This window comes from Eumetopias jubatus, unplaced genomic scaffold (genome assembly GCF_037043125.1).
Source record: "Eumetopias jubatus isolate StellerSeaLion01/CBP00866 unplaced genomic scaffold, mEumJub1_p1.0 scaffold_12, whole genome shotgun sequence".
Lineage (NCBI taxonomy): Eukaryota > Metazoa > Chordata > Mammalia > Carnivora > Otariidae > Eumetopias > Eumetopias jubatus.
Window position 1 is genome coordinate 109,070,701 of NW_028274818.1, and position 27,094 is coordinate 109,097,794.

At 46.6% G+C, this 27,094-nt stretch overlaps 1 protein-coding gene and 1 pseudogene across 1 annotated transcript in view; one reads left to right on the forward strand and one right to left on the reverse strand.

The window, feature by feature from the left end:
- CARD11 (caspase recruitment domain family member 11) overlaps nucleotides 1–27,094 on the forward strand; it is a 107,898-nt gene that overhangs the window by 15,927 nt on the left and 64,877 nt on the right. The window lies entirely within an intron of this gene.
- On the reverse strand, nucleotides 21,160–21,238 carry LOC148162887 (small nucleolar RNA SNORD36; annotated as a pseudogene).

The following is a 27,094-nucleotide window of genomic DNA, read 5'->3' on the forward strand; positions in this document are numbered from 1 at the left end:
TCCGTCCTCCAGCCGCAGCGTCCCCAGCCTGTTTCCTTGACACCTTACCTGTGACCATGGCTGTGAAGAAGGTCCTGGGCCTATTCAAGGTGGTTCCTTTCATCACCCTCTGCCGGAGCCACCAGGCGCATCTTCCTGGGATCCTCGCTGTGGGAACTTGGTGCGCTTCCTGCTAGAAAAGCCAAAAAGATTGTGGTGTCCCCCACTAGAGTGGTCCCCTAGTCTGTCATTCTTACTGGTCCACACTCGGCCTCCAGCAAAATCACCATTAAGAGTTCCTACCAGTTTATGGCTCCCTCAGCTTCTGTTACCTCTAAATAGACCTCAGCTGCTACACCCTGCTAGATGTCCCCATCTCTCACATTCTCAAGGTGGCCATTTGTCCTGGGACCTCACTTCTCTGATGTTAGTTCTCTGGGTCTCTTAGTTCTCAAGAAAATTGTTGATTTTCTGTTTATCCAGCTTTTTCCCAACAAGGTTGGGAGAGACAAGTTCCAAGCTCTTTACATGTTAGAGCCGAACCACCGCAGAGCAAGGAGACCCCCCAATACCAATGTCTTAAAGAACAGAAAGTCTATATTTTTTTCTCATGTAAAATGCACGGTGGGTTTTCAGGTTAGCAGGACATCTGCCTTCCCTGCCGTTCAGGGCCCCAGGCTCTTTCCACCATACCCTGGGGCCACAGTGCTGTTTTCACCTGGTCAGCAGAAGGAAAAGGACAGAAAAGTGCACACATGGGAGTTTTATTATGCACCTGTCCTGGAAGGAAAATGTATTGCTTTTGTTCACATTGAATTGAAAAGAACAAGGTCACATGACCACACCTGACTTTAAAAGAAGCCGGGAAATGTACTTGAGTCATGCATCTGCCACCGCCACCGCCCCCCGCCCCACGCACGGCTACCAATCTTTTTGTTTTGTTTTGTTTTTTAAGATTTTATCTTTTGAGAGAGTGGGTGGAGGGGCAGAGGAGAGGCAGACTCCCCGCTGAGGAGGGAGCCAGATGTGGGACTTGACCCCAGGACCCTGGGATCGTGACCTGAGCCAAAGGCAGATGCTTAACCGACTGAGCCACCCAGGCGCCCCAACAGCTACCAATCTTTATCACGTACTGTTTTACATTCGATCTTAATGCCTGGTAGCACCAATGCATTTGACCTCATTCTTTATCATGTGTGTCTTGACTCTCTCTTGATCACTTGCTTCACCCTGCATACTTTAGATCTCGCTCCTGGTGTTCTATGAAACACCCTATTGGGATTTCAGTTATATCGAATCTATATATAGATCAATTTGAGGAGAACTGGCATCTTTCTGATATTGAGTGTTTCCATCTGTGAATTTGGTTTCTCTTTCCATGTTTTTAGGTCTTCTATAATGTTTTTCAGTAAACTTTTAAAATCTCTATAAAGGTCTTGCTTAGTTTTTGTTCCTCCTTTTGTTTTTTGAGGCTAATATAGTGTCTTTTAAAACCTAGCATTACTAGTATCCAGAAACATGGGCTTTTTTATATATTTAATCTTGGATTCATAACTATCCTGAACTCTTTTTTAAATTCTGATAATTAGTCTCCAGGTTTTTTGGTTTTTCTATGCAGATAATAATATCATTGGTGAGTGATAATAGTGGGTTTTTTCCCCTTCTTTTTCATGTCTCTCTTTTTTAAAATATTTTCTTTATATATTTTCACAGAGAGAGAGAGCACGAGCAGGGGGGAGGGTTAGAGGGAGAGGGAGAAGCAGGCTTCCCGCCGAGCAGGGAGCCCGATGCGGGGCTCGATCCCAGGACCCCGGGATCATGACCTGAGCCGAAGGCAGACGCGTAACCGACGGAGCCACCCAGGCGCCCCTTCGTGTTCATTTCTTAGATCTTTTTTATTTCTGTTTTTTTTTTCATTCATTTCTGTTTTCACCATGCGAGCTAGCATCGCTAACAAGGCACTGAATAGTAGCAGCAACAGTGAGCATCTATGTTTTGGCTCCAACCTTGAAGGAGAAGCTTTCAGAGTTTCACTTTTAACTATTACATTTGCTGGAGGATTTTTGTGGATATATTTAATTAGTTTATGAACATTTATTTCCTGTTTGCAAATATATTTTATCTTGAATGCATGTCAGATTTGATCAGGTACTGTTTCTACAGTTACTGGAGTACGTACAACTCTTCCTTACTCTTAATTAATCAAATCTCTTTATACTATTTTCTAAACTTAAACCAACTTTGTATTTCTAGGATAAACCCAACTTGGTCATGATTTTCTTTATTGTAGCTCGATTTTTTTTTTTCTACTTGGACGGACTTTTTGAGTTAAAATCACTCATTTTGCGCTTTTTCTATTCCCCAAATTTATATATCTCTATATCTCTCTCTCTATATATAGATATATATTTTTTATTTCCCTTCAGGATTGAGATATTTGTTGTATTTCCCTCCCAATTCTATCCCTCACCCACTGGCTTCTGGTTTGAAAGTTCTACACCCCATTTTTTAATCACTTAATTGAGACTGTAGACATTTTAACGTTCATATTTAATAAACTGTAAAGTTGACTAACACCTTTTGCCCTCCTCCCCCCAAAATACAAGGACTTTTGTGTTCATTTCCAAATACTGAGCATGCCAATTCATGCACTGCTGCCCAGTATTTTAATTCTATTATTTTGAAACCCACAAAATAGGCATGATTAGTTTTGTTTTCTATGATGTTTGTCTAGATTTATGTATATATTTACCCTTTTTTTAAGATTTTATTTACTTATTTGACAGAGAGAGGCACAGCGAGAGAGGGAACACAGGCAGGGGGAGTGGGAGAGGGAGCAGCAGGCTTCCCGCCGAGCGGGGAGCCCGACGCGGGGCTCGATCCCAGGACCCTGGGACCAGGACCTGAGCCGAAGAAGGACGCTTAACGACGGAGCCACCCAGGCGCCCCTTACCCTTTTCTTTGGTCACTTTCCTCTCTGCATCTAGACCTAGTATTTTTCTTCCTTCCAGAAATATGTCCCTTAGAAGTTCCTTTAATGAGAGTCTGTGGGCAATAAATTCTCTATTTTTCTTGGTCTGAAAATGCCTTGATTTTGCTGTTGTTCTTGACATAAAATTGCACAGAGTAGACAGTTGCGAGTTGGCCGCCACTTTCTCTCAGTACACTGAATGTATCATCCACTGCCTGAAGTTTCCCTGCCTGTTGACGTTTTTCTCATCCTTGACTGATTGTTGTTCCTTTGAAGGTAGTCTTTGTCTCCCTTGCTTCTTTTTCAATTGCTTTCTGTCTTATGGTGTTTGTTCTGCAGTCATTCCACAAAATATATGGGTGTGGATTGACATGTTTGTTCTCCGTCTCTGGATGCGTCGTACATCCTGCGTATGGAGATTCACATTTTCATCAGTTCCAGAACGTGCTCGACCAGGCCCCCTTCAAGGACTGTCTCTGCTCCTGGACATCCCAACACATGCGGCGTGCTTTCCGTTGTCCCTTCACGTGCCTCAACCTCCCCAATAGTGTCTGTCTTTTTGCCTGGCTAGGCACCATCTTCTTGGTAAATTCTTGGCAGTTGGTATCTTAGTGATTTCTTTCTTTTTTTTTTTTTTTTTTAGGATTTTATTTATTTATTTGAGAGAGAGCAAGGGGAAGAGCAGAGAGAGAGGGAAAAAGCAGACTCCCTGCCGATCATGGAGCTCGATGCAGGGCTCAACCCCAGGACCCCGAGACCATGACCCCAGTGGAAACCAAGAGTCAGATGCCCAACCACCAGAGCCACCCAGGCACCCCTAGTGATTTCTTCATATCTGTTTTCAGTTGACTAATCCTCCCCTCTGGTGTATCTATCCTACCGTTCGATCATCTTTTGAGGGCTTTAAAAACCATAATATTAAGGACGTTTTCAAACACACGCCAAAGTGGAGATTCGGATCACGAACGCTTTCCATGTCACTCTCTGCGCCTGGCACTCTCCTTACAGCCCGCGGCCCTTCTCCCCTCGCCCCCATGCTCAGGAGCACGTCCCCGACCCCGCCTCATTTCAGCGAGAGCCCTGTGCTCCGGGAGGCTTTTAACGTCAGTCGTGATCGTTTGGTTGCTTTAGAGATCTGCTTGTTTGCTTTGAGTTGTTATTTACTTTTTATATTTTGGTTCTTTAAACACGCTGAACGTTTGGTTATTTAAGCATAATGGAGATAATACGCCTGCATTCGGCATTGTTCAACCTCTAATATCTGGATTCCTTGTGGATCTGATGCTGCAGTTACTGTTCTGTTGGTGACTGGGCTTTCGTGTGTTTTATCACTTTTTAAAAATTGTTCTCTGTTTTGGTTTCTTTGGGAAACATTAGGTGTTTCACTTAATTTCATAAATGATTTCTATCAGTCTTGAATTCCAAAAAAAAAAGAGAAGAACTTGAGTTGGCAGTTTTACGAATAATTTTACTGAATTTAATTTTTAAAAAAGTTTTAAATGTTTAATCGAGGGACGGCTGATATAAAATATTAAATCAGTTTCAGGTGTACAGCAGACAGCCGTGATTCAACCATTCTAACACCCCAAAAGGCTCCCCACGCTAAGCATATGACGGCATTATTGACAATGTTCCCCACGCTGCACTTTTCGTACCTGTCACTGATTTATTTTATGACTGGAAGTTCACACCTCTTCATCCCGTTCACCCATTTTGCCCATCCCCCACCCCCTCTCTTTGGCAACCACCAGTTTTTCCTCTGGATTTATGTGAGCCCGCGTTCTTTGAAAGTATCTACAGAAAAATTTTGAGGCCTGAATTGGGCGTGTGCTTCTCCAAAGACGATGTGGGTTTGCTTCTGCCAGACGCCCAGGCCCCCTGGGAGCGGGATCACGTTGTCTGTTTGGTTACTGCGAATGTTTTATTGAAGTACGACGTACATACGAACAAAATGCAAATCATTACCGCACAGCTTTTGTGGCCACCCGGCGGAAGACGATCAGAACTGCAGAATTCCCCTCCTGCCTCCGTGGACCACGTCCGCCATCAGAGGTCACTACTCTCTGGAACACAGGGTGGTTCTACCTGTTTTCTTTCGATGGAACCACCCGCTCTGTGCTCTCTTTTCATATTTGGCCTCTTTTACTCAGCACACACCAATGTGTTCATTGACATTGCTCTATAGTACTCCACTTTGTGTTTCTCTCCTGCGGTTGGTGAGCATGTGAGTGGCTTCCCTTCAGGGGTCTGACACCATGAGCTTCCTCTGTGTGTCCCATGTGAACGTACCATGCTTCTCTGCCAGGTCTCACACCTAGAAGCGGAGCAATCAGGGGGGCACAGGATACTCGTGTTCCTGCTTTCATACTAACAGTGTCCTGCAATGGCCATACTCACATATTTCCACCAGCGGTACAAGCGTCTAGGACGATTTAAAGTAAATCCTCCGCTCGGTGCGTTTTGGTCCATGAAGTCAGGTGAATGCGGGTCCTCCGACTGCACGAGAAACAGGTGGCTACAGACCACAGCGAGGACGTTCCCTGCCTCTCAGCTGAGGCTAAGACAGGTGAATTCCCTTGCTGTCTCCGAGTTTTTTTTAATTTTTTAAGAAAAGATTTTATTTATTTATTTATTTATTTATTTAGACAGAGGAAGAGAGAGAGAGAGAGAGAGGGTGTGAGCAGGGAGGGGCAGAGGGAGAGAGAATCTCAAGCGGACTCCTCACTGAGCGTGGAGCCCGATGTGGGTCTCGATCTCAACAGCCCTGAGATCATGACCTGAGCCGAAATCAAGAGTCGCATGCTTCACCAACTGTGCCACCCAGATGCCCCTCCATCTGAGCTTTTAAAAATCCATCACGTCCCTGGGAATACAGACCATCAGGGGTCCTGTGCTGTAGGTGAGTGTCTCTGGTCTGAGTCCTCACTGCCATGTGGTCCCAGGTTGGCTCACCCTGGCTCAGCAGAGGCTGTGGGGCAGCCCAAGCCCAATGTTTCCTTCCTGACGTCTCTAGGCTCCTGCTCTGGTTTTGCTCTCAGCACCCGAGGACTTCCCTTAGTGTCTTGCTGGCTCAGTTACATACTCTAATAAACATTCTGAAGGACTTTCTCTGGCATTTTAGAACTATTATGGTGGAAATGTTTTGGACTGTGTCATCTTCCCAGAACTAGTAGTCTCTGTCTGCTTTCCATATTCCACAATTTGTTGACATGTCTCATCTGCCCCGATCCCCTCCCATTCTCTGTGTCCATGTGAACACACACACGCGTGTGCATTTGTATCGTTCCTTTACTGTGAAATCGGTGCAGTTGCCGGAGGGAACAGAGAGAAACATGTAGGCATTTAACTGGAAATCCAACTTGAAGCATTTCAAGTAATTTTTTTCTCTCTCTCTATTTGCTGACAACTTCTCTCCTGGTGCTCGTTTCTCTTCCTTCTCAAATTTGGTCCTCAGACCAGCAGCACGGACATCTCTTGGGCTCTTGTTAGAAATCCAGGCTCCCAGGCCCCACCCCAGACCCTCCAAGCTGTTTCTACAAGAGACCCTGGTGATGCCTACAGGCAGTAGACCTCTAGAGGCACCACTCAGCGCTCAGCACATTGGGCCCCACGTGGGCCCCTTCCTCTGGCCCTGCTCCCTCTTGTATCCTGGCTCCCTTTTCCTTCTCCACTTGGGTCCCCGTTCAAGCCAGGACCTCTGCTGCGGTGGTTCTCAACCTGCATGTTAGAAGCAACTTCCAAAACTCGCCCCTCCTGGGCCACGCCACGGCTAGTCAAATCCTTCTTTGGGGCCGGGCCCCAAGCATCGAGCATCCTGTTCTAGAAGCTCCACAGGTGAGCTGGGTGTGCCTAAGAGATGCAAAGTTAGTAAGAAACAGCCCTGGCCTTGGGAAGTTCCCGGCCTAGAGCTGCGAGGACATTCTGGAGAATCAGAAGCAGCCCTGAGGACAAAGAGTAGATTTCTGGGCATTTAATGTAAATTGCATGCAGCTAATGAGCAACAGTATTATTTTGGAGTCAGGGGCCCGGATTCGTGGTAAAAGTCCCAGAGCTTTGTTTCCTGGGATCTTGGATTCAGTCGAAGCTCTCAGTGTTTTCCTGGCCAAGCTCGGGCCCCGGTAACAATGTGGCCAAACTGAACTCTGTCACTTGGTCCAGGGGCCACGGCGGGACCCAGGACTGATGTTCGAACGGCATCCTCCTGATGTCTCTCCCCAGACACTGCCACCCTACACTGCAGACATCCTGTTTGAGCCGACGGCTTGAGGGGCCCGTCCATCTCCGCTAGTGAGCACGGTGGCCCCAGCCCCACAGAAGTGAAGCAGGCCTCTGCTACCCGACGTTTCACATCCTCCCCTTTCCATCCTACACTCTGATTTTTCAACAAGCCACGCTCTCACGCAGCCTCGGGTTCGTAAGTGGGGGGCGGGCCCTTGAACTGTTGGGTTCTCTAAGACCCAATGTTTCATCTGCCAGCCGGACGAGGCACCACTGAGTTTCCACCGAGACGCTGGGAGTTTTCATTAATGGTGCTGTGCTGGTGGGTTGAGATTCCTGCGTGCCTCCTGCAGCCAGCCGGTGCCTGGGGTTGCTGTCTGAAGTAACAGGTTCTCGGCATACTTACTGACTTCCCTGAGCGGGTTCTGGAATCCGGGTCTGGGCATGCGGCCAGCCAGAGTGGCCTGACGCCGCCAGGTGAGAGGGGGCTGGCTGGGAAGCCACTCCAGGGCTGAAGGCACCTCCTCGGGGGCATTACGGGCTGAGTTGTGCTCCCCCACCAAAGTTCACATGTTGAAATCCTGATCTGCAGGACCTCAGAATGGACTGCGTTTGGAGACAGGGCCTTAAAAGAGGTAGTTAAGGTAAAGTGAGGTCAGTAGGGTGAGCCCTAATCTAGTCTGACCGGTGTCGTCCTGAGATGAGATCAGGACACAGACACACCCAGGGGGACGACCGTAGGGGGACACAGGGAGAAGACAGTTGTCTGCACGGCAAGGGGAGAGGACTCACAAGGAACCGACCCTGCTGACACCTTGATTTTGGACTTCCAGCCTCCGGATCTGAGATTAAACTTCTGCCGTCCAGGCCACCTGGTGGTGGTACTGATACAGGGGTCCTGCTCACCTCTGCCACCTCTGATGTGGCTCCTCGCCCCCACATTGGCGAGAGCCCCGGACGGGGAACCAGACGCTCCCCTCTGGGCACTGGAAGCCGTGATGTAGCAGTTACTACAGCTGCAGGGCCAGCTCCTAACAGGTATACAGCCCCGGGTCCCCAGAGCAGAGCGGGGGATGGGCTGCAGAAGCAGTTTGGGTTTGTGCCTTCCCGAGTACGCAGTGTCCTTCCCCACTACTGTGGAGCACCTTGGTGAACACGGTGCTGAGCTGATTTTTTTTTTTTTTTTTTTTTTAATTGGCATTCCAGACCCACTGTGGGAGCTTCCGGGAGTTCATTTTAAAGTCAGAGAGAGAGAGAAGAAGCCGGGGCTGGCTAATTCCCTGGTTTGATTGCATGCTAAATCTAGTTTGGTATTTTCCCCTCTTGGCACATCTCCTTTATGATAGTTGGAAGCAGATGAATGACAGCTCTGGCTGCCTCCGCAATCCGGGAGTCAGGACGAAAGAATGACCTCATTACAAGGCCCACCGCACTCCGTCCTGGCTTATCTGCCTTTTACTGCAGATTCCCATGATCTGCTTAGAGGCCAAGGGACGTGGGTGACAGGGATTGGGTCCCGTGCCAGATCCCAGTCTCTGCTAAAGGGCCCTCAACCCACCCCTCAAGTAAACTTCCTACAACCTAACGTGTGTACTCAACCGAGCTAGTTACGCAGACAGCGGCCCGACCTGCCGCCACCTCTGGGGCTCAGCGTGGGCTCCCTCCCTGCGCTGCCTGGCTGTCCCCTCTGCCCGTGCAGACCACCTGTCCTGCAGTCTCACTCGGGCCCCGTGAATCCTCTCCTGGGGGCTCTCCTCCACTCTGCTGCCTCCCGCCTCTGAATTTCCATTGCATTTTGTGACTAAAAACGAAATCCTGGTGGGGATGAAAAATGCAGCTGCTGTGGAAAACACTTTGGCGCTTCCTCAAAAGGTTAAACAGTGAGTTACCGTATGACCCAGCAATTCCACTCCTAGGTGTGCCCCAGAAAGAATTGCAAACAGGTGTTCAAACAAATGCTTGTACGCGGATGTTCACAGGAACGCTAGTCACAAGAGCCAAATGGTGGAAATAACCCAACTATACATTAGCAGAGGGATGGAGAAACAAAATACGGTAAATTCAGACAATGGACTGTTAATCTGCCATGAAAAGGAACGGCGTCCCAACACCTGCTTTGAGGACAGACTTGAAACCGAGTGAGAGAAGCCAGGCGCAGACCACAGCTCCTTGCACTTACACGAAGCATCCCAAATAGGCAATTCCACGGGGACAGAAAGCAAAGTAGCGGCTGCCCAAGGCTGCGGGGAGGACCTGACTGCTGAGTATGTTTAGAACCGGGTAGAGGTGCTTGCACAACACGGTGGATATCTAAAACGCCGCTAAACCGTGTGCTTAAAGTAGATGATTTTCTGTCATGTGAATTTCACCCCCATAAAAAGGAAGAAATCGTGGGCTCTTAGAGCCAGAGGGAACTTGAATCCAGGCCACCCTTGTAGGTGAGGCAGGGCTCCTGTGTGGGGATGTGTGAGAGGCACCACCAGATGAGGAGAAGGAGCACAGGCAGGTGGACAGGTGTTTGGGCTGGGGAGGATGGCCGCCCTCCTTCCTTTCCCCTCTACCCTCCCCCCTCCTTGTTATATAGTCCCGTGGAGCCTTCTCTTTTCTCATTTCAGCTTTTCATTTTCCAGCCGTCGAGGTTTAGAGAAACAGCGTAACTCAGGGGTTCTGTTTCTGGGCTTTGGAGCCAGGAGGCGTGGGTTCACGTCTGGCCTCCGCCGGCAGGAGCTCTCCCAAGCAGCAATTCCTCTTCTGTGAGAGGGAGATGGTGTTGGCATCTCCCAGATACGTTTAAGGGCGGTGCTGGTGCTGGCCGCGAGGTGCTCAGGGCCACGCCCGGCACGGAGCACGCCGTCAACAAGCTTAGGCGGGCGTGTAGGAACCAGTCCCCTCCACTGTCCTTGTTTGGGTTTTCATATTGATCAACTCGGTCTGTTCCCTGGATGGTTAGGGTGACCGTATTCCTTCCTGTCAAATCAGGACGCTTTTTGTTTCAATTAACATACAAAACAGTCGACTCCCTTTGCTGCATCATTCCTTGATTTTTGGTGCCTATGTGGATTCAGGTGACCACCACCATAATCCAGATTGAGAACAGCTCTGTCACCCCAAAACAACTCCCTCAAATTAGTAACACCCTCCTTTCACCCCAGCCCTGCCAACCACTGATGTGTTCTGACGCTATACTTTTTCTTTTCAAGAATATCATATACATGGAACTTTGGAGACTAGCTTCATCCATCCAGCATAATGCCTTTTTTTTTTTTTAAGATTTATTTATTTGACGGAGAGAGAGACAGCAAGAGAGGGAACACAAGCAGGGGGAGTGGGAGAGGGAGAAGCAGGCTTGCCACTGAGCAGGGAGCCCGATGCGGGGCTCGATCCCAGGACCCCGGGATCATGACCTGAGCCGAAGGCAGACGCTTAACTGACTGAGCCCCCTAGGCGCCCCATCCAGCATAATGCCTTTGACATTCATCCACGTTCTTGTGGGTATCAACAATGAGTTCCTTTCATTGCTGAGTAGTGTATGATGTTCTGGATTCAAGTGCTTTGTGAGACAGGTGGTATGCAATTATGTCCTCCCAGTCAGTAGCTTGTCTTTTACCCTTTTAATACTGTCTCTTGCAAAGTTTTTAATTTTCGAAAAGTCCCATTTGTCCATTTCTCCTTTCGTGGACTGTGCTTTTGGTGTCTTGTCTAAGAACTCTGTCTAACCCATGGTCATAAGTATTTTCTATTTTCTCCTAAAGGTTATATAGTTGTAGGTTTTATTCTTAAATATATGATCAATTTTGAATTAATTTTTAGACAAGGTGCAAGGTATATGTGGAAGTTCATGTTTTTGCATAGGGATGTCCAATTCCTCACCGTTTATTGAAAAGACTGTCCTTCTATTGAGTAACTTTGAACCTTTGTCAAAAATCACTTGGCCATATTTCTGCGGGTTTATTTCTGGACTGTCTTCTGTTCCTTTGATCTATGTCTGCCCCTTCACCAATACCATACTCTGTTGACGACTCTAGCTTTATAGTCGTTTTGAAATCAGGTTTTCAAATTGTTTTGATTATTCTAGTTTCTTTGCCTTTCCATATAAATTTTAGAACTAGCTTGTCTGTATCTCCAGAAAATCCTGCTGTGATTTTTTTTACTGGAATCAGATTAAGTATATAGATCAATTTGGCAAGAATTCATATTTTTACCACGTTGAATTTTTTCATCCTTGAACACCAGATGTCTCCTCGTTCATCTGGGTCTTCCTTGATTCCTTTCATCAATATTTGTTCAGTATACAGATCCCACACCTGTTTGGGGAGAATTATGCCTGCAGTTTTTATTTTTGTTTTTGAGGGAGCTTCTTTACATGAAACCAGGGAACCCTTGACAGAAAGAAGGGGCACTGTTAATAATTACACTAGGGCGATAGGCATGAACTGGGTTGTACTGGGCAAATGGGGAAGTATCCTATGAATAGGGCACTCTGGTCATGAATGTCTCTCTTCCAGCGTGATGCTCCAGTTGGTCACAGAACCACAGATGTCTGGCCCTCTGTTGCTTCTTTTGGTCTGGAACCCCTACTCTCTCCACGATAAAGTAACCAAAGACTGCATGGTGTTTGGTGTTGTTTTCTATCTTATTTATTTGCATTTCTAAAAATTCATACATGAAGCCATTCTTTTAAGTTTTTCAAGTAATGTAGACAAAGCTATTCCGTCTCTGTGTACAAGCTTATCATCAGTCCTGGCGTGCCTCCCCGACCGAAAGCAGGGCTGTCAGTAATCTAAGCTCTACTTTGTTCTTATCAATGTAAGCAAGGTCTTCCACAGTATGAAAACCCTGTGTTTCTCGTAATCTGCCCCCTATTGATGGGCATTTAGGATTCTTTCCATTCTTTGCTCTTCCTCCTCTGCATGTGTCTCCTGTGCAGAGAGGTAAACGTCTCTCTAGGTTAGTTGCCAACAAGGAATTGCTGGGTGTAGGCTACACACACTGTATGTGTTAATGGTTATCACCAAATTGTCCACCAAAATTGGCTGGACCAATTTACATTCTACCAAGACAGTGTGAGGGTATTTTTTTCCCTGCACCCTTACCAAAACTTTATATTAGCAAGATGGAAAATTTTTGCCACTCAGATTGCTAAAACATGCTAAAGACAGTAATAGTAATTATACTTACAGACCGTTGACTATGTTCTAGGCACTGCTCCAAAGCTGTACTTACATATTTATATAAGCCCAGTGAATCCCTCAGCAACCCTGTGAGGTGGGGTCCTTTATTGTTCCTGTTTTACAGCTGAAGAAGTTCAGGTTCAGAATGAAATCCCATTGTTTCAACTGTTTTCAGAGCCTAATTATTGCTTCATGTTTATTGATCACAGAAACCTTTGTGACTTGCAGGTTCATTTGCCTTCTACTACGTTCCTCTGTTTCTTATTGATCCTCTGTGCATTAATCTTTATTTCATAGATTACAGATGTTTCCCTAGACCATAGCGTACATATTTAACTTTGTTGCACTGTTTTCCATCATACAGAAGTTTTAAATTATGATGGACTCAGACACATCAATCTTTTCCCAAATGACATTAGCATATTATGTCTTGTTTAGGGAGGCCTTCCCGATCCCAAGGTCATAAGCATATTTTGTTTCTTCTAATACTTTTAGGATTCATTATTCAATTTTTAAGTCATTAATCTACCTGCAAATTATTTTTGCAACAGGGCAAGGAAGGAATAGAATTTTCTCCAAATTGTTAGCAAATTATCCCAACAGTCATTGAATACTTCCTTTTATTCTCTGCCTGGATTTGGAATGCCACCCTAATCATGCACTAAATTTCTGCACATAGTTGTTCGCGAGATTTTTGTTCATTGATCTAATTATTTGCATCTGTGCCTCTATGGACTATTATAATATGTTTTAATATCTGGAGAGATACAAGTTGACCTTGTATTTAGCCACCTTGTTCAGCTCTCCTATCAGTTCTAGCAACTAGTGTTCTCATTATTGTTCCTTTTTAAATAGCTTTTAATTTATGTTTTAATATTTTTGGGTGTATAGATTGGAAATGGTATTCTTCCGCAATTTTTTTATTTTTATATTTTCATCAGCAAATATGCCATGTGTTATTTTTGCTTTTCGTTTGCTTGAAATTTCCTTTGTGGTAAATACATGGCAAATTTTTGTCAAATTTCTCTGTGTATTTGAAAAGAATTTGTTTTCCGTATTTGTTGGGTACAGGGTTCTGTAGATCCATTAGAGCAAACATGTTAATTATTTTTGATCTTCTGCAACTGTACTTATTGGTCCTTTGTCCAGGGCTTTATGATGTCTCTTACGGGGGCAGTGTCTTTGCCAGCTTCTATCTTCTGTTTCTCCTAGTTTGCTTTATGTGCTTCAAACCTGTGTTATGAGGTGCATAAATATTCACGGTGGATGATAGTTCCTCTTAATAACATAAAAATCTTCTTTGTCCCTTTTAATGTTTTTCCCCTTGAATTCTATTTTCTCGTAAATCCTTTCATATTTGCTGTAATTTATGACACATTGGACTTATTCTCAATACCTCATCTCATGGTTCCCATTTCTCATGATTTTTTAACCTCCTGCCTCTTGTAGAGTTGATCAGGTGTTTTTGTTCTATTTTTTTCCTGTAATGGTTTGCTCATCATTGTTTCTTTTCTTTTCTTTTTTTTTTTGAGAGGTGGTGGAGGGGCAGAGGGAGAGAGAATCTTAACCAGGCTCCACCCCCAGCACAGAGCCAGTGCAGGGCTCAATCTCACAACCCTGAAATCATGACCTTAGCCGAAATCAAGAGTCAGACACTTAAACCGACTGACCTACCCAGGCACCCCTCATCTTGTTTCTCGTTGATCTGTGTGGTTATTCTATTCATTATTGGAAGTGGGTTATTAAAGTCTCCAACTATTATTGTAGAACTATTTTTCCCTCTAATTCCATCAACTTTCGCTTTATGTAATTTGGGGCTCTGTTATTAGGTGCATATATGTGTATAATTATTATATCTAATTGACTGATTAGCCCTTTTACAATATATAATGTCTTTCTTTGTCTCTTGTAACAATTATTATTGTTTATTATTATTTAAGTCTATCTTGTCTGATATTGGGAGAGCTGCCCCACCCCCAGCTCTCATTGGTTATTATTTGCATGGAATATCTTTCCCCATTCTTATTAGAATCCTAATGGCTTCATTTTAATTTAATCTCCTCTTTAAAGAGCATATCTTCAAATACACGTGCATTCCAAGGTACAGGAATTGGAGAACGTTAACATATGAATTTTGCAGGGCACCTAGATGACTCAGTTAAGCATCTGACTCTAGATCTTGGTTCAAGTCTTGATTTCAGAGTTGTGGGTTCAAACCACCTTGGGCTCCACACTGGGCATGGAACCTACTCAAAAATATATATATATGAATTTTCTAGACACAATTCAGATCACAGCAGGCAGGTGCCATTTTTTGTTCCCCTTGAAATTCTTTCCTCCTTACTGAGGTCCATTGCTTGGTATTTTTTTCATTGTAGGCCTGTGGGTGGTAAATGTTTTGAGTCCTTGTATGTGTGAAAAAGTGTTTCTTTTCCCCTTTTTACACTTGAGTCATTGTTAACTGAACATAGAATTCCAGTTTTAAGATTACTTTTTCTTGGAACTTTAGAGATATTGTCCCCATTGTCTTCTTACATCTGGTACCGCAGTTGGTCCCTCTGATTCTATTTCTTTGTAGGCAGTATATCTCTGTCAGCTTTTAAGACTTTTCTGTGTGAGCCTGGTGTTCTGAACTTCATCACAAGGTAAATAGATGTGGTCTTTTTCCCTTCATCTTCCTGGCGATTTGTGTGTCCTGTTAGCTGAGGCCTCCCGTCTCTTCAATTCTGGAGGGTTTTTTTCCCTAGGATGTCTTAGAGTGTGTCTTCCTTTCTATTCTTTTCATTTGCTCCTTCTGGTTCACCTGTAAGAGAAATGTTGGACCACTTGGCTCTAGCTTCCATTTCTCTTGACTTTTCTTTCATTCTATCCAGCCTTTTTTTTTTTTTTTTTTCCTGGATCCTGGGAGAATTCCTCAGTTCAGTCTTCTAGCTCACTAATTCAGTCATGAGCTGTGTCCATTCTGCAACTGCAGTCCACCTGCTGATTTTTGGCTCAGTGATGTTTCAAGTCTCTACTGGTTGAGCCAATATTCTCCTGCATCTTTCTGAGGACATTAAATATGCATGTTCTCATTTGTGACTTGTTCTGCTGGCTCTGTGAAGAGTTTCCTGGTGGAGGTTACACTCGGTTTTCTTTTGTGGTGTTGGTGTTCTGAAAATGTCCAGGGTTTCTAGTGAAGGGACTATATGTACACTGAATATTCTCTGTCACCTGTTATGGCTGCATCTGTTCACATCAGCCTTTCTCTGAGAGAGATGATTGCAGGTGTGTTATGGGGAAAGATGCTTCAGGAATTCCTTTTCTTGGCTTTGAATCCTCCGGGGCTCCTGGATCTTGCCTGCATACCCCATCCCTCATCCCTCACCCCAGGTGCTGCCCTGCCTCTCTGGCCACCAGGCTCCCACCTGCAGGTAGACAACTCCATGATTTGCTGCCTGGTCATGGCTGAGGAGATAGGAGTCTGTGGAACTGCTCGTGTCCCTGCAGAGCTCTAACCTGTCACCCTAGGGCCACTCCTGTGTCGGGCACTTCCTAGCTTGGAATTGGCCCTTCCTGCAGCCATCTGGACTTGGGTTTTCTCTTTCAGTCTTCTACTTGTCAAAAGAGTCCTGGCCATTTTTCATGCACTGGCTGGGGATGGGAGGGAAGGGAGAAATTACATGGTATACAGAATTTCCCTTCTTCATACACTCCTACATATATTTTAAGTACTTGTGTTACATTATCGGGTCATTTTCAACATTTAGTTAAGCGAAAGCATACACACATGGTGCATTTTTGTTTCTGTGTTTTGCTCAGGCCTCTGCCATGCCGAGTTTCCCCTGTCCTGTCCTTTTACACTTTTTAAAGACAAAATTCAGCATTTTACATTTATTTCTATTGAATTCCATCTTGTGGTTTGGGCCCTATATTCTTGCCTGTCAAATCTGTCTGAATATTGATGAGTGCATTTATCATATTAACTATCTCTCCCAACTTTGTGTGACCTGCAGATCTGATAAGATTCTCCTTTACGTCTTCCTTCACTATCATTGCCAAAAAAATGTTGAACACAACAGGGCCCAGAAACCAGCTCTTTGGTTTTACCACTTGAGACCCTGCCCAAGGTTTATGTACTTGTTATTCAGCAAACATTTATAAAGATAGAGCTGTTGTCAGTGCTCTTTAGGTGATGCTGTTCAGCAACTCATGAGTTCACCTGTCGGGAAAAATAGTCAATCCAAATTCTATTATCTGAGCCTCAAGGTTATCATAGAAAATTAGTCAGAAGCTAAAATCAGGATGTACCGTTTGTTAATCCTAGCAGATCAGCGTGTAATTGTCTCATTATTTCCTGATTGCTCTGATATACTGGTTTGTCTCCCTAGCTGGAGCATGAGCTTCCTGGGGGAGGGTATTGATGTCATTTCCTGGGGGGGCTTTATAGTTATCATACACTTATTCTGACATGGAAGCTATTGTGTTCAAGACTACAAATACTAATTCACCATACCACGGTTGAAGAGATGCTGCGATTCTGACTTTACAGATGAGGAAAGGCCTTGCATAAGTTACCCAGATGGTTATGGTGGAATTTATTTGACTGTCTAAGTCCAAGCCCAGACCCTCTATGGTGCACGTGATCCCTCCCCAGATGTGACACCACACACTCCACAATTTGGGGATAGGCTCAGAAAACACCGCCCTCTGAAATTCCACCTGACAGGAATTGAGTTAAAATGAGTGTGATGATCCCTAGCAGGGGGTCACCCCCCCTAAAAGATGAACTGAAGTGACTGGGTCCTTCCCACACCTCATCAGTAGACACCAAGCCAAATATAACCAAATGCAAGTGATCTCATTCATTGGGCTTGTCCGTCATGAATATTGGTGCCATGACCGAGGAGGAGAGGTCTTGTCTGAGAGCAAGAATTGGCCGTCTGTTTTTTACCTGCACTATCCTGGGGAAGGCATAGCCTGGTGCTGCTGACAAGTCCCTGTTTTCAGAACAGACACCTCCGTGGAGTGAACATGAGCTCATCATGCTTTTCCATGTTGATGAACGTGTGGCTGAGATATGCTTCTCACAGCGTATGACAGAGAACACCAGCCCTGTGAGTTGCTCCATAAAGCAAGGATTCTGTGATCAAACAAGTTGGGAAAGGCTGCCTGCTGCTCTTCCCCTGGGGAGATGTATAAGCTAAGGCTCTGAGAAGTCCTGCCGTATCCCAGGCTTCCAGTCAGTTTGACCATATCACACTCCCCACTACTCACTTTTTTGATGTTGTTGTTGTTAAACATACTTTGAGGGAAATTCTGACCCTAGAGACCTATCATTCTTTGCTCTCATTTTGAACTTGTTCATAGGGGAGATAACTCAGGCCTTTACTCTCTTACAATCTCAGTTCACTGCCTTCAAATCTCATATCACAATGTCTTAATACAGATTGATTAGTATGCTTATTTACCTCATGCTAATGTTACCCACTGGACTGTAAACTCCATGAAGGCAAAGATCACACCTGTTTTATTCACCACTGCAAACTTAGTGCCAAGCGAACAACAGGCATGTAGTAGCTACTCAGAAGTGCGTACCGATAGAGTAAATGAGTGTCCGGTTGTTATTTTGGCCTCCTGGGGCAGAATTCTGTGCAGTCAATAGGATATACTAATTGAGTGTCCATGTGTCAGGCCCTGGCCTAAGCTCTTTCTACACATTACTTCATTTACTCCCTGCAGCAACCCTGTAAGGTTTCTACAGAGTCAACTTTCCCCTCTTATAGGTAAAGCGTTTGAGGCTTGGAGAGTTCGAATCACTTCCCCAGCTCACTCAACCGATAAGCAGCAGAGCGGGTTCAATCCCAGGCCTGCCTCACGCCAAAGTCTACATTGCTGTGTTCTTCTGGAGGAAGGTGACCATTTATAATATAACAAAAATGAATTAGCATTCTGCTTTATGAGTCAGCCTCGTAAGAGTCCGTTGATCCAGATAACCTGGAACGAAGGGGAAAATATTCAATTCTTCAAGCTTGCAAAACTGAGTCCCGCATCCAAAGTGGAGGGTGACCCGGATGACCCCAACTACGGTGTAGCCAGGGTCTTGGTCTCTTTCTAGAGATTTCACTTACCTCTCTGTGGCCAAACTTTCCTGCCGAAAGAGATCTAGCAATGTGCCAGGCACATTAAAGGTATGCCTTCGCTGCGGAAGTAATTGAGATTCGCTGGCGTGAGTCGTTGCCTGGGGAAGGCATGGCTGCGAGCCTGGGGGGAGCTGCTGACCTCTCTCCCAGCCCGAAATTGTGCTTTTAAGTCACAGTCTGCTCTCACTGCAACTCACTGGCGTGTGGCTGTGGGTTACCGCGAAATGCCCCAGGATGCTGCCCTCGGGCATATGCACTCCCAGCAGCTGCCGCAGTTGCTTCTCCTCTTTCGACCACTGTTGCAGCCCGTTTGGAGCCCTGAAATCCCCACTCTGCCTGGTCCTGGGCCTCCTGGCCTCTCAGCCCACGACGCTCATTCACCTGGGAGCTCTGTGAATGGCCTGTCCCCATGGGGACCTGACATCCCATCTCCATAGTAACCTGCAGGAGGCTCACAATGCTCTGGCCTGGAGTGCAGTGTGTTGCAATCCTGGGATGTGGTCGGTCCCAACACTTTCTGGGCCGATCGTTAGTGGAGGCATCCGCTCCTCTGCCCTTCTTGACTCTGAGTTCTTGCCAAAACAAATCACTGAGCCGATGTGACAGTAGGTTAAGGTTATAAGAGGCCCTCCTGGCAAAGATCCATTATTAATAGGGCAGGCTGTGATGAGTGGTTAGGCAGGAGACTAGACCGTACAGGGGAGATTGTGCCATCTGCTGCAGCATGCGTGGCTTCCAAGTGTCTGTGGGGCCCAGGACCAGAGAGGGTTCCGCCAGCGGTGGGACCGTCTGCTGGGCTCTGGGCCCTGCACTGGGCCGGGCCCTAATATCAAGATGCATTCGGGACGTGCACATACCATCTGGTACCTTAAGAAGGGTCTCTTAGTTACTCCAGGAGTTAGGTGGTGAGATGGAACGGTCAGCTCTTCTGTCCACTGTCAACATCTGGTGTCCAAGTTCACCATGACCCCTTGCCCCCTGAGTGGCCCCCTGCCTCCCCTCTTGTCTCCCCAGAGTCTCTTCTCACAGAGCAGCCTCCTCAATCTGTTTAAGATGCAGACCACGTCACTTCGTGCCTCCTGTCCCCGAGAATCCAACACTCTCGCTCCGTTCGCTCTCTGATAGGCCCTCTCTGCGCTGCCCGGGATGGTGGCCGCTCCCCAGCGTGGCCATCGGGCACTTGAACTCTGTGTCTCAGCTGGGATGTGCCGTATGTGTAAATAAATACACTTTGGGTTTCAAGGTCATAGATGAAAAAAAAATGCAGACTATCTCATCAACAACTTTTATATTAGTCACGTGTCAAAATATTCATATTTTGGTGAGATGCAATGTATTATTGAAATTACTTTTACCTGTTTTCTTTTGAGTTTCTGTAACAGCGCAGCTAGAAAATTTAAGATTATACCCATATTCCTGGCTGGCGTGATCTTCCTCCTGGACAGCATTGTCCTGGACCACTGCAGGCCTTTTTCTTCCCCAGGTTTGTGTTTGCTTTTCCCTCTGCCAGGATCCCTGGCCCCCTGATGCTTCATTTACTTGGTTCCCTCTCATCCTTTGGGCCTCGAATTAAGACTGACACAGGCTTTCCCTGACTGCCTCGTGCAAGTGCCCTCTCTCTGTGAGACCCACCATACCATCAACACCTGCTTGCTTCTTACCTGGCATTCATCACACGGTGTGATTGACATAATTTATTGACTCTGTTCTCCAATAATCACCATGTGCCAAGCATATTCTAAGTCTTTCCTGTGTGTTCACTTTCTAAAGCCTCCCTGCGACCCTCCGAGGTAGACTTCTCCCCATTTTACAGATGGGGAAACTGAGGGGTCCCAACCCCAGGAGCTGGCGTCAGGGCCTACTGTTCTGGCCCCAGGAGGGCAGAGTCCCTGCTCACCTTGAGTCCCCATCTGGCACATGTTGGTGTTAACAACCCAAATGTCTACCAACAAATGAATATGGATGAACAAAATGTGGTCTCTCCATACAATGGAATAGTATTCAGCCGTAAAAGAAATGAGGTGCAGGTACATGCCACCACGTGGATGGAAACACTATGCTAAATGAAAGAAGCCAGGCACAAAAGGCCACAGACTGTAGGAGTCCATTGATGTGAAAGGTCCCAAGAGGGACTCCATAGAGACAAAGCAGATTGGTGGTTGCCAGGGACTGCAGGGAGGGGAATATGGGGAGTGACGGCTAATGAGTATGGTCTCTCTTAGGGGTGATGGCAGCGTTCTGGGATTAGATGAGAGGGTTGTACAACCTTGGCAATATATGAAATGCACTGAATCATATGCTTGAAATGCTAGATTTCATGATATGTAAATTAGAGCTCAGTTAACGTAAATAACGATGCATGCTGCTGATTGAACGAGTCCACGCAAAGGCAAACGTGAAAAGACCAGGGCTCCCCACTTCTCAGGGAGCCATCCAGAAATGCCATGCGCAGATGCAAACTGAGGTTGTACCCATGCCATTCACTCCTCAGGTACTTCTCTGCATCTGCAGATACGCCAGGGCCTTTGCCAGGCATTGTGTTCCCACCACAAACAAGACAGATGGGTTCCCTTACCTCGGGGGGGGCCCCTGCACCTGCTCACAGGTTGCTTAGCCTGGAGCCTGGGCGCTCCCCACCCTGGGATCCATGGAGAGAATTCAGGAGCCCGTGAACTTGGCTGTAAGGAATTGCGTCTCTTTTCCATCAGTTCTAATGAAAGTTCAGCATTTCCTTCAACGATGAATTCAGGTGACAAACCACAACAGCATCAGTGGTATTTTCAACTTTGTCACCAACAGAAATCACAAATATTCTCATATCCCATTATGGTTATTGTGGATACCTCAAAACATTATTTGCACGTCCCCCAAATCAGGGGAGTCGTTGGACTCCAGTGCTAGATATTATTGGATGCGTTAATAAGGAAGCACGCATCTTAGACGATCATAATTTTTAAAATATTCGGTATTTCGGCATCATGGTTTCCCCATGCGCTCCTCTGTATGGTACGCCATGTATTTAAAAACTTCATTCTGGAAGTGGTCCCAGATACCAGATGGATTTGCGAAAGTTAAGAAGCACCGTCCCCTAAGGAAGAGTTGTTTGTGCTGGACGCATCCCAGGCATCCCTGCACTGGAGGGAGTGAGCAGGCCTGAGCATGCAGAGTTGATGGCCCAGGTGACCATGAAGGAAGGTGGCCCACCAGAGACGGCGGGACTGATGCTCGTGCCCTGGGAGCGACCGCAGGGCAGAATGGAGCTCGTGGTGTCCAGTTCTCAACCGGCCTGAGAGAACGCGAGGTGCCACGTGTTGAGTGGAGGGCAAGACGGAGAGCTCTGAGTTCCCAGGAGAAAGGACAACTCCTTCGGGAGGAAATGACCCTCCCAACCAGCTTTGGCTTGCTGGCTTGGTCTTTGTTTCTGGAAAAGCCCTTTGAGGAAGTTAAGGTGGAGAAAGCTCCAAGTAGCTTTCTGAAATGCACAGCTAGGGTTGGCGAGCCATCTCAACTCAAGGCGGAGCCAGAGGGGAGCCCTCCATGTCAGGAAGGTGATGACGTGGACCCACATCTCTACTCAGAAACAGGTAGAGGAAGGCATGTTACCAATGGCATGTCGGCCGTGACTCTAAGTTTCCTGGTTTTATTGGCGTGTGTCATAACCCTAACGTTACTTAACTGTGCTTTGGTGGTGTTTTTTATTACAGTTTGCCCCTCTTTCCCCGTGGCTGCTAATATTTTGTGTCGCAGCTCCCCACTCTCTCTGGTCACCCATTATCCATTACTGTCACTGCCCCGCCAGAATGTCCTTGGAGGGGACTCTTAATGGAGCTGTCCTGGTTAAAGAAATTCAATGTGATTGAACTGCAGTGAAGAATCAAAATCCAAATTTCTGAAAGGGATGAGTAATAACTGGTATTAAAGCATATTGGTTATTTATTACTGGCAGAAGGCAGGAAAACATTAGCATGTAAAAAGCTGTGAATTAATCACGGCCGGTGATAGGAGACCTGAAAAAGTCACCTCTGTCTTTGTTAACTCTGTTTTGTTATTCTTGATGTGTTCCTGAGTCCCCATTTCTGTCCTTCCATGATAGATATTCATCCCAGCTGGCTACCTGAAGGCAGGAAGGGGAGAGGTTAAACCAAAAACATGGTTAACCTCATGTCACCTGGCATTTAAAAGAAGGTGCCAGGGGGATAAGCATCCGTTACCTGACCTGGATTCAAATCCTGACTGTACCACCCACTGCCCAGTGACCTTGGACCAGTCACCTGCTGTCTCCAGATGCTGGGTCTCAGTCAAGGGCACGTGATCCCGAAACCATCCTCATGCGGCTGTCATAAGGATCACCTGAGAGACTGCCTTTACGGGTTTAGTCCCATGGCTGATGGTAGCTGTTGGTGACGACAAAGGGGCAAGAGGCCTAGCCGCTCAAAATGCTACCTGGCGGCCAGCATCACGTTACACATGCAAATTCACGGGCTTCGCCTCTGAACCTCCTGCATCAGGAATCTGCGTCCCAGGTGCAGGGAACAGCATGGGCAGGTGCAGGGACATGAGGAACCGAAGCTCTTGGGCGGGGCTGCTGTGTGGGTCCCAACTTTCCCAGGGTCAGTGTCACCACACACAAAAGGACTGCAGTCCTTCCCCCCTGGGGGCTGTTTTTCAAGCTTCCAGACCATCGCTTATAAAGTGTCACCAGGAGCAATTCAGAGGGAGTTCTGTATGTCGAGCAATTGCAGTGTTGCGGGAAAGAGTCTTAAATAACTGTGTTCATCTGGCTGGTATCTGCCAAGTCCCCTTTGTTTAAAGAAGTTCGTGCGGTTCCCACATCCTGTCAGGAGGGTGGAGAGGAAGTGACCAGTTTAATCACTCTCACTGACTTGCGTCCCCTCGGAATGCATATGTTGACGGCCCGAGCTCCCACGTGACTGTACTGGGAGATGGTCCTCTAAGGAGCTAATGAAGGCTAAGATGAGGTCCTAAAAGGGGGCCCCTGACCCAATGGGATGAGTCTCCTTATAAGAGGAGAAAGAGATACCAGAGATGTGGGCACACACGGGAGGCCACCGTCTGCAAGTGAGGAAGAGGCTCTCGCCAGAAACCAGCCCTGCCTGCGCCTAGATCTTGGCCTTGGAGCCTCCAGAACTTCGAGAAATCAATAGCCGTTGGTTAAGCCCCCCGGTCTGTGGGTCTGTTACGGCTGCCAGAACCAGTACGGTCACCAGCAGAGACCTGAGCATTTTTTGGCTGGGCTTCTTCAGATGTTCTCGCAGACTTCCGAGCTCCTGTCCAGCAAAGGCATTCACGTGCAGAACCCACAGCCCTTCAACCCTCCACACGTGTTTTCTTCCCGTGTATAAACAGTGCTGTGTTTTTGAGGCCCCTTTTCCAGAACAGCTCTGCCCCCACCCCACCCACACACACACGCAGTCAGATCCCTGATGTTTGAAATTGCTCAGTCAGGAATCATTGTTTCCACTGTTACCAAACAGGTGTGCATGGAGGAGCCGGCTGCCGGAACCCTGGCGTGCAGGGTCTGGAGGTCAACGGAGCCCTGCGCCTGTGTGTGAATGGGGCTCAGCCGCCCCCAGTGTCACCCTGGGCAGGGGATTCGTGCCTCTGAGCCAAACGTGACCAGGAACATCTGCCTCCCAGGGGAGATGTGAGAAGGCAGCTGGTCTCTCTGTTTCTGCTCTACACGTCTTTCCTGGGAGCAGAGTGTGACGGGGCAAGACATAAGGAACCAGTTCCTAAACCCACAGGAGGTTACGCCCACCGAGGCTCAATTATCCATCCTGCCAGTGGTTCCTTCCTCCGTGGAGAACTCCTTTATGGAAAAAGGCGAGGGCCACTCTGAGCCTGACTACAAGGCCTGACCTTTGGCTCTCTCTGTGGATGTGACCTCCTCCCTGATACCCCCTTTCCTGCACAGTTAACAAGTTCGGGGGCATATTCCCAGTTTCTCAGGGCCCTTCAGATTTGAATCATGCTTCCAGATGGATGAGGTACCCATCCAGGATGGCGCACCGGAAACTTTCTCCCATCAACCCCGAGAGGTACCTTCTGCAACCCTGCATCCCACGGGAGAGTGGCCCGACTGAGTGCCCATATTGCTCTTTCGAATTTTAATGCAGAAAAATATGGCTTTGCTGTACCTCTGTTGCCCGGATGTGCAGATCCCAAACCCAGATGTGGGCTGTTCAAAGCCCCCTTGGAGACCCAGGTCCCGTGCTCTCCCCTGAGGAACCTCTGCCCGTTTCACCTATGTTGAAACTTGCCTGACTTGTGTCCTCTGCCGGGGACCAGAATCCCCGAGCCTTTCAAGGTAAATTATAGCTTCCTAACGGGACAGAGGAGTTGCCAGGAGCAGCCTCTCCTCCCAGGAGACATGTACACGTTAACTGGGGCCTTCGGGAGACAGACCCACTGGATGTTAGGAGCAGGGTGAATACATGGTGCAGTTGGGATGGATGTGAATTTGGGGGACCAGAGGGCACACCGTAGTGGGTTCGATACTGTCCTGCAGAATCCGTGTCCACCTGGAGCCTCAGAATGAAACCTTCTTTAGACACAGGGTCTTTGTAGATGTAATTAGTTCAGATGAGTTCGTACTGGTTAAGGGTAGCGCCGAAATCCCATGGCCAGTGCCCCTGTGAAAAGAAGAGGGTGTAGAGACGCACAGAGAAGAACACTGTGGCCCGGGGAGGCAAAGATTGGAGTGATGTGTCTCCAAGTCCAGGAATGCCAGGGATTGCCAGAAACCACCAGAAGCGGAAAGAGAGAGGCCTCGAATAACAGATTCTCTCTCCGAGCCTCCAGAAGGAACCGATCTGGCCCACACCTTGATTTCAGGCTCCCCACCTCCCAAACCAAGGCCCCAGTACGTTTCTGTTGTTTTAAGCCACCCCATCTTACTGCCACAGCCCCAGGGAACCGACACAGACTACACTTGGGGGCGCTCAACCTTTGCACACTTCCACACACGTGGTGGTTGCGGCTCACACAATGCCAAGGGCTCCGGTGGGACCCTGGGTCTTTGCTGGGTCACGGGACAAGTGCCTGTTTAATTTTGCAAGAGCCGCCAGGCCATTTTCCAATGGTGGCCCTACTATTCGACAACCCCACCGGCTGGGCATAGGGGGTTCCTGCTTCCCGTGTCCTCCACACATTTGGTGTTCTCAGTTCTACTGGATGTGTGATGCTATTCTTTCTTTTGTTTTGTTTTGTTTTGTTTTTAAGATTTTATTTGTTTATTTGACAGAGACACAGCGAGAGAGGGAACACAAGCAGGGGGAGTGGCAGAGGGAGAAGCAGGCTTCCGCGGAGCAGGGAGCCCGATGCGGGGCTCGATCCCAGGACCCTGGGACCATGCCCTGAGCCGAAGGCAGACGCTTAACGACGGAGCCACCCCGGCGCCCCCTGTGTGATGCTATTCTTGTCCTTTAATTTGCCGTCCCCTGGTGACTCGTGACCTTGAGCTCTCTTTCATGTGCGTATTGGCCATTTGTATTTCCTCCTTTCTGAAAGGCTTCTTCGAGTCTTCCATCTGCTCTTTGACTTATTACTGTTTGGTTTTTATTTGAAGGGGGTTCTTTATATGTTCTGCGTACCATTCCTTTCTCAGGGGCGTATATACTGCAACAATTTCCGCCGCGTCTGGAGCGTCCCTATTCATTTTCCTACTAGTGTTCTTAATGGGTGGTTTTTCCCGTTTTTTCTTTTGATGACGTTTATTGATTTTCTTTCCCTTTCTTCAGTTTTGTGGTGAGTGCTTTCTGCATCTTGTCTAGGAAATCTTTGCCCACCTTAAGGTTGTAAAGATATTCTTATGTTTTCTTCTCCAAACATTATAGTTTTGGATTTTAGGTGTTTGGTTTTTTTGTTTTTTTAATTTTAGGTTTAAATCGGTGTTCTATCTTGAGTTAATTTTAATGTCCAGCGTGAGGTAGGAGTTGAGGATTATATTTTTCCATATGGATGTCCATTTGTTCCAGCACCAATCACTGAAAAGACTCTCCCGCCACCTTTGAATTGCTTTGGTGTCTTTGGCAAAAAAAATAACTGACTACGTAGCCATAGATCTATTTTTGGACTCACTCCTCTGTTTCATTGACATGTTGCCTATCTTTACGCGACAAAACACACTGTCTTGTTGATTGTAGTTTCACAGTAAGCCTTGAAATCGTATCTATATATAAATATATAACATCATAATTACATGTTATATGAGAATGCAATATATAACATATACATGAATATGAAATACATAAATATATAATTAATATATATTGATTTATATTGTATTCCTCCAATTCTGTCCTTTTTTTTTCCCAGAAATTTTCCTTACCTTCCTATATAAATATTAGAATTAGTTTGTTCAGGCTATACCAAAAAAAGCTTTTTGGTATTTGACTGAAATGTATTGCAGTTGTAGGTAAATTTGGACCCAAAGGACACCTTAACATCTGAATGACATTGAACTGTCTTCCAATCCATGAACATGATATACCTCTCCATTTGGTTTAGGGCTTCTTTCTTTTTTTTTTTTTTAGCAATGCTTTGTAGTTTTCCGTGTGGACATTTCATACATCTTCCATTGTACTTAAATCTGAAGTATTTTATGTTCTTTG